The sequence below is a fragment of the Callorhinus ursinus genome, unplaced genomic scaffold, assembly GCF_003265705.2.
Source record: "Callorhinus ursinus isolate GAN/ISIS: 27379988/994484 unplaced genomic scaffold, GSC_fseal_2.0 scaffold21, whole genome shotgun sequence".
NCBI lineage: Eukaryota > Metazoa > Chordata > Mammalia > Carnivora > Otariidae > Callorhinus > Callorhinus ursinus.
The window spans coordinates 21,807,308-21,819,184 of record NW_027397083.1 but is presented as its reverse complement, the minus strand read 5'-3'; positions in this window follow the sequence as shown (position 1 = coordinate 21,819,184).

Sequence of the window (11,877 nt, the reverse complement as noted above, 5' to 3'; positions counted from 1 at the left end):
GGCAGGTCATGACTGCCAGTGACACAAGGGGCCCAGAAAAGCCCACACACTGGGTCTGGCATGGCCGGAACCGGGGAGGGCTGCCATGTGCTCAATGAAGACCAAAACCTCCCCCTCTGTGTCCTGTAAGAAAGCAACTGGTGCCAGGCAATCTTCCTCAAGAATCATTAGTCACATAGACAAAAAGTCATAGAATCTGGGGAAACACTTAAACTGGCTTTGGCACACTATGGTTTATCGAGCACCTACTATATGCTGAGCTTTTTTCAAACATGTATGTTTTTAATCCCCAGGAAATCTCCATAAATGTGAAACAACAATCTCCATTTTACATTATCAATGAACCGAGACCCTGAGCGGTTAAGTAACTTGCCCAGTATCTTCACTATTTGGGGACCTATCATAGGGAAAGGGGACTAGACCCTTCCAGGTGGCCCCAGGGAGCCAAACTGAGAACAATGGATAGAAATGCTTAGAAAACAGTACTCAGAACAGGGACTGAGAGTCTGAGCTAGTTCTTCAAGCAGGCAACAAGGTATCATACAAAAGAGTGAGTTGCTCATCTGTAGCAGTAACGAGCACAATATCATGCCTGTAGGAGAGAGAGGCAGCGTCCCCCAGTCTGGTAGAAGCCTGGACTAGATGAAGGGTCAGGTCTTCTAGGGTCTTTTTTAATGAAGAAAGAGTCAATACCAACACAGATATTTTTACAGTTGCTATTTGAATGTCAATTTGGGAGAAGAAAAGATACTTATAAAATAATAATAATATATTAATAAGATCTACCGGTATTTGGCATTTAATATGTACCAATTACTTTTCAAATAGCTTTATACATATCATTTAATCTTTACAACAACTATGGGGTCATCATTACCATTATCCCCACTTTACAGATGAGAAAACTGAAGCTGGCAGACACAAAGCACAGAAACTTGCTTGCCAAGGTCTCCTAGCTTGTGACTGTCAGCAATGGGCGGCTGGCGGCTGAAGCCCCACCCCTACGCGCTCTGCTCTGTTGCCTGGATTATTCTACATTTGCCTACTGCTGTCAACTCAAAATCACTGGAGCCTGAGCTCCTGGGAAGGAACAGTCATGTGTAAGGTCACTTTGGCAGACAACGCTGCATTTTAAACAGCTTGAGTATTTTTTCTGTGCAAATTTCCTGAAAATCCTTTCCTCATGAATCCCTTATTTTTCCGTTGCATTTAAAACCTCCCAGGCTGCCATTTAAAATGTTTTGAAAAGAAGTTTTGCAGGTTTCTCCCAGTGAAAAATCAACCAGATCATCAAAAGACAGACCTTTTACCCCTCCTCAGGATGAAAATGATTTTGGAAAAGAATGAGACAATTGAAATAAGAAAACAAGCCTCCAGAGCGAGATCTTGGGATAATGAAGGGCCTAAGACAGGTAATAAGCGGGTGATTCAGAGGTGGGTGAGGCTGTAGGGAAATAAAGGCAGAAACGGAGAGGAACTCCTGCCTTCTGAAGCCTTTGGCATCAAGAAGCTAGAGATGAGATAGTCCAAAACTGCATCCGCGGAAAATCACAGCTGCAGGAAACCACAGGGTGACAGACTAACATCTCCCACCACCGTGCTTCCTGGCCCCGCCTGAGACAGCGCACATTTATCAGTTGCCTACAGTGCGTCACGGCAAAAAATCCTTAAACACTTAAACCGTATTTTAATTTTGAAAGGACACATCTTGCTACAATTTACTTCTTTGATTTTTCCACCACAGCTGAAATGTTTTGCCTTGACTTATAATCTAACGCTTTCCTCAGTTTCCAGCATAGCCTCTGGAAGTCAGACTATTCCAGTGTCTACTGTTGGTTCCAACACTCGCTAAGGGACGTGAACCTGGGATAGGTACCTAACCTCCCTAAATCTCAGTTTTTTTCATCTATCAAATGGGAATGATCAGAGCTCACTCCTCATACAGTCATTATTTTGAGTTCATGAAATAATGTATGCCCAATGCTTGAAATGGTTCTTGGCAGATAGGAAACCCTCTAAAAAACACCAATTACTATTATTTTTTATCTACGTGAAAGAGAAAGGTAGTGATCTTTCCAAGGAAGTAAAAATCTGAGAGTAGACCACTTATCAAACTGTTGAGGGCCAAGTTTTGAAATAAACTTTTAGAAAAAATAATTACCCACCTGGTCCTACTGTGCCCATTATCTCTTTCAATGAGTCTTCTTGACACTTAGTCCCCTTATGCTGCCTCAGATTCTAGTCTAAGAAATATGTCCTCTAGAAACAACACTCCCTTAGATGCATTCTCCGGAGTTCACTTGGTTTTTACCTCTGGCCTCTGTCTTTCACAATGGAGCACCTTTCCTTGGTCTGCAACTTTTATCTTCTCTTTTCTCCAGAAGATTGTCATTTTCAAGATAAAACAGTTTATAGGATTATTAGAGGACTAAAGGAGATGATACATATACAGTTATTAGAATACTTCCTAAGACAGAATAAAAGGAAGTGTTTGATATGAATGTTGAAATATTAATATTCCTCCTTACCTCTTGGCAAAAAAAGAAAAAAATCCTCCTGCCTGTGTCACCTCATGGTACTTCCGCTCTTTGTTATATCAGTAGGTCACCGTGCCATCCTAGTCTGTTTGGGCTGCTATAACAGAATACCATATGGTTGGTGGCTAAAACTACAAACATGTATTTCTCACAGTTCTGGAGGCAGGCAAGTTTAAGATCAGGGTACCAAAAGACCTGGTGCCTGGTGAGGGCACTCTTCCTGGTCCATATATGGCCATGTTCTCACTGTGTCTTCATGTGGTAGAAAGAAGGCAAGAGAGCTCTGTGGGGTCTCTGTGATAAGACACTATTCCAGCTCCCGAGGGCTCCACCCTCAAGACCCAATCACCTCCCAAAGGCCTCACCTCCTCACACCATCACACTGCAAGGTGGGATTTCCACACATGAATCGGGGTGGGGCTGGGTGGGGGATGCAAACAGTCAGTCCATAACACCTGTCCACACACTGTCTCATTTTACGCACCTCCAGTTCCGAGGCCAAGGAAGAATGAATAATAACTCACGGCAAGCACCTGGAATCTGACGGCCATCATCTCTTGAAAATGCCTATGACCGTTGCCCTGGTTTGTTCCGTGTCCTGGCTTGTGCATCCCCCATCGGAGCTCTGCTTACACCGGATTGCCTTTTCAAGGTACATATCTATCTCCCACTAGATTACGTGCTCCTAGACAGCAAAACTAATCTTATTTATCTGTTTCTCCTTGAACCTCATGCAGAGCCTGGCATAGAGTAAGTACTCAGTTGTTTGTTAGACAATATACTTATTTTCATTTCTAGGTAGAGGAGCCATTGGAACCTAGTTCACATCACAGCACAGACAGAGCTAAGTCCTGAGTCTATATGGGGGCCAGGCCGTACTCCTTACATGTGGCAAATTTGAGCATATTATATACATGTGCCGAATTTAAGCAACTGGATCTACTTCACTTTAAAACTCTGAACTCAAAAGATGCACGACACCCTACAAGAAAACTACTTTGCCTCGAACTGGGTAGAAAATTCAAAAAGACCATAACGGAAGAAGGCTGTGATTGCCTGTGCTATGTGCCTATGGTATTTGGGATCGGCCATCCTCGTCTAGACCTCTCATACCGTCATCCACTTTGGTCGAGGACTTCCTGGCAGGCCTCAAGGTGGGTTGCTTAGTATATTAAGCAATATACTAATGTTTACATATGACATTGTCTATACTTTTTGTTTCTGGCATTAAGTCTTTTGCTTTTCGATTTTTAATAGAAACTAGACATCACGTCATCGATGTGTCATCAAAAGCAGTGCCAGACTTCCTGTTCTCCCTGGGAAGGATTTAATGGCTGGGAAGAATATATGGAGGAGATCACCCTGGGGAATTCAGCTCAAATATATGCAGACCAGAGAAGCACCAGCTTCAAGGGCCCAAGACGTAAAATCAGCTTTGTGCAAAGGGAATAGGCAGCTTCCGAATTAAACTGCTCAAAAGGCTCAGATGTCTGGCGTTGATTCATTCTCTGGACAGACGAGGATTTGCCAGCTATATGCCAGTGTTTGTGCTATGTGCTAGAATCACAGAGATGAAATGTGTGTGTTTATGGTACATTTAAGGAACAAATATAAGAGTGATTTCATCTTCTAAAATAGACAAAAACTATATACTAGAGGTAACTGATGAATTAATGGCATACTGGTTGTTAAGATAAATAGCAGAAAACTGTAGGTATAGTCGAGTGACAGGAAAAAACAGCTCTCTAAGTTCTTCTGGCACAAGCCATGTGTGTGCCAGATATCATTTTGTGTGTGCATATCATAAACACTAATGTCATTGGCCATTGTTGTTACACAAGTTGTGCCAAAGTGAGCTACATATTTTCATGTATGATGTCTGCATATTTGCAGAGAGAAAAATACTTAATGTTTACAAACTGCATAACTGCTTGCTGGTTTTGTCTGCTCACCCTTCCAAATACATCTAGGAAGAGGCTTGTTTCTTTGTTAAGGTCTAACACAGTTGCTTATACAATGTCCACTGTGAGCTAGCATTAGAGATCACAAACCCCCACCCTCTCCAAAGGATTATTTGAAGAGGCAAATGCTAGAGAAAAGGCCAGAAGTCTGCAGAATCTCTGGTACAAAGTCCAGAAATTTCTCTGTGTTTATTCACCCCAAGCACACTCTTACTCTGGGACAAAGGGTACTTGGAAAGAGTAAAGTGTCCCACCTTCCAAAAGCTAAAGCAAGGGCAGTATCTAATAATGCTTGATCGCCGTATTTAATAGGGAAATAAAGAGTATGTGAAATCCTGTAGCTAATTTAGATAACCTGAAATTTTATTCTCGTTGTAAATAAAAACAGCAAAGTGGAAGAAGAAGCGGGGAGAGGGGGAGAAGAAGAAGAAGGGAGGAAAAGAAGGGAAGGAAAGAGAACAGATGAGAAATAAACAGAAGAGAACATCCAAACTGGGATATCTGTTTAGCACAAGCATAACTGGAGTCTCAGAAGAAAAGAGGGCACAAGAAATATATGAAGAGATATGCTGAGAATTTCCAAAAGATAATGAAAGTCAATAATCCACAGATCCAAGAAGCTCAGAGAACTGTTAAGCAGGATAATCACACACACACACACACACACACACACACACACACACACATCCCTCTAGATACATTGGAGTTATACCGTTGAAAAAGAAAGAGAAAGAGAAAATGTTGATGGAAGTTAGAAAAAACATATATTACATAGAGGCAAAGAAAATTCACACATTCATGCAAACAGAAAAATAACATCTTTCAAGTACTCACAAAAAATTTGTCAAGCCAGAATTTTATATCAAGCAGAAATGTCTTTTAGACAAAGAAGAGCTGGACCATTTATTGCCAGCATACCTGCACTTCAAGAAATGTTCAAGAAAATTTGTAAACAGAAGAATTAAGATACCAGATGAATATTTGGATTTACCCAAAGAAATGAAGAGTGCCAAAAGGGTCCAAAAGAGAGTAAATATTAAAACACACTTTTTTTCTTGATTTTAATGGCTTTCAGAGATCATCGATGGCCAAATGAAAAACAGTAAGAATGTATTTTGGATACGTCACATATGTAGAAGTAAAATGTATACCATCAATAATACAAATGGTAAGAAGAAAGAATTTGCAATATATGTGTTAAGGTTCTTTTTCTAAATGTGCAATGGTATAATATTACTTGAAGGTAGATGATTATGAATTAAATATATATATTGAAAACCCTAGAGCAAATACTTAAAGAGAGATATAATGAAAAATTGTGGAAATAAAATTATAAAATATTCAATTTTTTGCGAAAAGAAGAGAAAAAAAACAAAAAGCAAGTGGGATAAAGAATAAATAACTAAATGGTAGGTTTCTGTCCAACTATATCAATAATTTCATAAAATGTAAATGGTCTCAATCATCTCAAAAGGCAAAGATTGTCAGATTGAAAAAAAAGGCTATTTTGAAATTTATTTTACATATAAACAGATAAAAAGTAAATGATAAAATATAGTCAATATTTGTATATAAAAAAAGAAGGAGAACTTAAGGACTGAAGTAAAGTTTTACCTCAAGCAACTTGTGTAGTGATGTTGTTCATAGAGGTGAAGAGGATGGGAGAATAACAGGTTTGGGAAGTACAGACAATAATTCAATTACAGAGAGTGTATTAGCCAAGATCAGAAATTAAACTGTGGACGTTGGACCAAATCCAACTGGCCTCCTGTTTTTGCATGGCCTGTAAGCTAAGAATGGTTTTTATATTCATAAATGGCTGAAAATCAATAGAAAAATATTTGTGACATGGGAAAAATACGTAAAATCCAAATTTCAGTGTTACTAAGAAAGCTTATTGGAACACAGCTGCGCTCATTCATTTACACATTGTCTTTTGCACTGCAGTGACAGGGTTGAACCCTTGTGACAGAAACCATATGTAGCACTAATCACACTTCTCAGTGCACTATAAATCATAGCCACATAGTTACTACTCAGCAGTACTACATGTCACACATATTATCACGATGTGATAGTTTATGTAATTTTTATTACCAGTGAATACCCACCAAATCCAAAAAAAAGGAGAGAAAAGTGGACATCAGATGTTATGCTTTTCAGACACAGTGGAGTGTGGATTATTTTGATATCGAATTAGACAGCAAAGCAGTGTGTTTATTATGCAATGACACCGAAGCTATGGAATATATTATGTGATGATATTACCTTATCAAGCATTCACCACAATATTCCCAATTCATGGGAAAGCAACAGTCGAAAAAATTAGAAAGTTGAAAACTTAATATCTCATCACAGCAGACTCTCTTCACCCAGATATAGATAAAAGTAAGGCTACCACCAAAGTAAAATTTCCAAGTGGCTCATTGGTTAGCTAGCACAACAGGGCAAGTTATCGATGCTGACTTACTTAAATCATGTTTGATTGCAGCAGCCCAAGAAGTGTGTGCAGAGAACACTTGCTTAAGACTATTACCCTTTTTAACTAAAACCACTGCTCAAATAGTTGAGAACATGGGGAACAACATCAGTAGTCAAAAACAAAACAAATGCTTCTACGTTCTTTTCAAGGCTCTTAATGAGTCAGCAGTGGTTACCAGTACTGTTCAGTTGTTGTTTATTCAAGGAGTTAATACTGAGTTTCAAGCAACTGAAGAATTAGCCTGAATGATCTGTGTGGAATAACTACAGGCAGGAATAATTTCAAAGCTAAGAGAACATAATTCAATATAAAATGAAGTGGAATCTGCTAAGATGTGTTACAACTAATCATGTTAAATATATACATGAAGTAGAAAAAGACACAATTGAATAAATTTACAAAGCTCATAAAAAGTACAGTTTCTGTAGCCTACAGTTATTCATCTGATGCATAATGCATCATCACATTATGCATCAGAATATTATTACTTATGTGATATTATACCAGTAGAGGCAACGGTGAGCTCCGTTTGCTCATGACTTTGTCATTTTGGATTTCTTCATTCTCAAACTTGTGTGAGAAAGAGAAGGAATACAGGGAAATTCACAACTGTTTTATCTACCATGGAATGGAAGTGACAAATCCCTTCTGCTTGATTTTAGAGTCATTAGACTATAGATGGTATTTAAAGACATAAGAAGGAATGTGAACATCTGTGAGAAAATAGAATGAGAAGGGGCAAGGAACACGCCCCAAGGCACCTCAACAGATCAGCCCCAGTCAACCAGAGGAAAATATGAGAAGTCCATTGAAAGTGACAGCTGGAAGAGGAAGAAAACCAGGAGAGTTTGATATCACAAAAGCTAAGCAGTCTCAAAATGCAAAGTGAGGAGGCGCCTGGGTAGCTCAGTCAGTTAAGTGACTTGGGCTCAGGTCATGATCTCAGGGTCCTGGGATCGAGCCCCATGTCGAGCCCCACTATGGGCTCCCTCCTCAGTGGGGAGTCTGCTTGTCCCTCTCCTTCTGCCCCTCTCCCAGCTGGTGCTCTCTCTCTCTCTCAAATAAATGAATAAAATCTTTAAAAAAAAATGCAAAGTGAGAGGTCATGTATACCTGTGGCATCAGTTACCAACTGTGACTAAGGCAAGTCACAACTACGTTGAACTGCATTTCCCACACCTGTATATTAATATATTGATGGTACCTACCTCAAAAGATCTATTATGTAGATGAAATGCAAAGTGAATATGAAAGTACTGTGAGCCCTATGCCAACAATGACAGTAATTGCTGTCATGGTAGTTACATGCAGAGACTCCTCTACTTTGTGCCAAATCTGCTTGAAGAGAGAATTCTCCCATGACCTACTTCAGCCATTGCCTCCATCTTACCACATCAGGTTTTAGCAAACTGGTTCGGGTGTGGATAACCACAATCTAATTGAAATTCAGTGATTCCTGATCTAAAACGTTTCTGAGGCAAGACCTACCCAAGGATATGAGTCTCTCTTTCAGTAAAATGGGAGTGGTGTGTTAAATCCTTACAATCTTTCTGGAACAAATTTCCAACTCAAGTTTGCAGCTCCCGAGCCACCACAAGGCCATAGGCAGGCACAGTAAGCTATAGTCTGAATTCTGGTAAATAGTGCCCCAAATTTCAGGGAAATCATAAAAGCAAATGAATGAAAGCTGTGTCTAAAGTGCTCTGGCTGTTAGGCATGATCAACAGTAAAGGTAAAAATAAGCAAATATAAATGTGTCTCTACTTAACTCTGGACCTTTCACTTTACAGATTTTTATTATAACACATTTGCAAAAGTACAAGGGTTAGTTTGTGTTTTCTTTTTCTTTTTTTTTCACAATGATATATTGGAACTGTTCAATTGAAACCATATGTTGGCTCAATAATTCACATTTGCAAAATGTGTACGGTTTTAAGCCCCAGTAAAAACAGGGGGGGGGACTAATGTAGCAGGATAAATACTCTTGGATAGATGGAGATACTGTGTTTCCAATCTGTTGGAAAGGAGGAAAGCCTCCTCTTTGATCAATTACCTACAGAGCAGAAATGTAAGGCAACTGACATAATGGCACTCTGGTGTATTGGAAAACAAAACAGAAGATATAATTCCAGCTTTTCCACCTATGGGCTCTGTGTCCTTTTAAAGCATTTGTAATCTCACTGAGATTCACTTTCATTTCTTATGTCATGAAGATAATAATGCCTACGTTGGATAATTGTTATATGGACTAAATAGACTTTAGATAAAGCATTCATATGCAGAGTCGTGGTTGAACTTAACACCAAATGAAATGGATGTTAAAGTTCATTCTATACTCTTCTTTGTTTTCATTTTGTTTGTTTGTTTCTTTCTTTCTTTCTTTCTGGACCTTAATTATGTAAAACTGAAAGGCTGAAACCGGAAGCTTGAACAGGAATGAAAATGAATCTGATCAGTCCTGAGCAACTTCTGGGTACCCCTTCACCCAGTGAAAGCTTCTTCAAAGCTAATGTGTATCCCAGTGACCCAGGGACCTTGATAAAATGCAGATTCTGACTTAGTTAGCCTAGGGAGGGTTCTGAAATTCTGTTATTTGTAGCAATCTCCAGGTGATAACAATGCTTAAGGGCTAGTAAACAACTTTTTTTTCTTTTGCACAAGGGATAACTTAAGGAAAATAAAAAGGTTTATAAGCTACTTTTTTCTTCAAAATTCAGTAGCTTTATTGAATTTCATGGGGGAAAAATGCTTGTTATTAGACTTTAGGGTATTAACAATAGCCAACATTATTACTGAGAGCTTACCATGTGCTAATTGCAATGCCAAATGCTTTACAAATATTTGTAAAGAGTCCTTATGTACCTATTACTGTGTTATGTATCTCCACAATAAAAAAAAAAAGAGACCCAAAGAACTTAAATGACTTAACCATGTAAATATTACAGCCAGATTTTTTAAAACAAGTCTGTTAGATTACTGAGGCTATGCAACTTTCTGCCTATGGTTTACTAACAAGTAAAACATCAATAAATTGGGCACCATACTTTACAAAAATGTTACTAAAAGAGAAAATTTGATATTGAGGAATATGGAAACTTCTTTCTAATCTCTTTGAATAGAGCTTTAGAGTTCACAGGGTATTTATATGCATTGTCTTATTTCATCTTGGAGACTCAAGTTCAGTATTATAATTTCTAGTTTATTTCCAATGCCTAGAGCAGGACCTGGAATATAACAAGTGTTCAATAAATACTTGCTGCGGTTCCAAAAATTATAAACATCTTTGAATAACAACAACAAAAATTCTTGCTGAAGTAATGAACATACAGATGAATGAATGAATTTATTGGTAGCCCTGCTGAGAAAGATGTAAGGCTAAGATAGAAAGTGTGTTGTGATAGATTTGTGATGTTTGCCATGGTGTGGCACAGCCTGTGTTATATAACTTCCATCTTTGTAGTAGGACATCAGTCCTGGAGGGCAAGATTAATTTATCCTTAAATCCCCTGGCTTAGTAATACAGGCAAGATCTGGGAGAAAATGAGGTTAAAAAACATGTGGGAATTGGTGTAAATAGATTGACCTCTAAGAGTCTAATTCCAAAATAAAGACAATATAGGAGATTAGAGATTGAAATGTGCAAGGGTTGGCTGGTTTACTCGTGGTCACAACCTGTTCAAACACAGAAGAGGTAGAAGATCGAGGGTTTGTCCACAAAGAATATGGAAAAAGGGAGAGTCAGAGTGACGGTTCTTTTTTTTTTTTTAATTTTTTTATTGTTATGTTAATCACCATATATTACATCATTAGTTTTTGATGCAGTGTTCCATGATTCATTGTTTGTTCATAACACCCAGTGCACCATGCAAAACGTGCCCTCCTCAATACCCATCACCAGGCTAACCCATCCCCCCACCCCCCTACCCTCTAGAACCCTCAGTTTTTCAGAGTCCATCATCTCTCATGGTTCGCAGAGTGACGGTTCTTAACAGTGCCAACTAAAGACAATTCAGCAAAGATGGTGCGGTAGTTAAAGGTATGGCTTCTCCAGTCCTCTTTGTGGCAGGTAAATCCCCATCTGGAGATGGATGTCTCAGTTCAATTTCACCTGGTAAAGTTAAACATTCAAAACATTTACAGCTAACTTCTCTTGCACTTGGGGTATGCTAACTGGAGTACGTAGTCTTCTCAGAATACTCTATAATCATTTCACGTTCTCATACAGAGCACTGAACAAAGACAAAGGTTGAGTCAGAAATTGACCTCTCTCAGGTCATTGAGGATAGGCCAGGTTATGGGGTGGTAACAAATAACTGCAAAATTCAGCAGCAAGCAGACCAAAAGTTTATTTGTCACTCATGCTCAGTGTCTAGTTGGCTTGGCAGTGGCTTCTGCTCATTGCAGCACTGGAAGAAACAGGCTGAAAGAGGCTCCACCTTAATACATGCTTCCATAGTCAACTTCAGCAGCTGGAAGGGATGGCTTTCAATGTGAATTTCCAGGACCAAAGGTTTCTTCAAGAATTCTCTTCCAAAGACCAATATATTGCCTCCTCCTAAGGTCACATTCTGTGGGGTTCAGCCCTTGGCCCTTGTCAGGCAAGACCCGGGCACGACACTTCTGACAATTCTATTCTAATACTTGCCGTAGCAAATGGACCAGAAAAGGATGTTATTTATATTCTGCTTTATTTGATGTCCATTAAAGCAAGAAATTTATTCTTTTATCACATATCATTCATACTTTGCTAATACTCTTGAGAAATACCTATACTGAAAGGCTCAATTAAAATAATAGGAAGCAATATTAATTCTAGCTGATAGGCCTCTTTTCTCTATACCAATCAATTCTACCTTTCCACCTGGCCTCCCAGAAATGGATGTTCTCTGACAGGTGA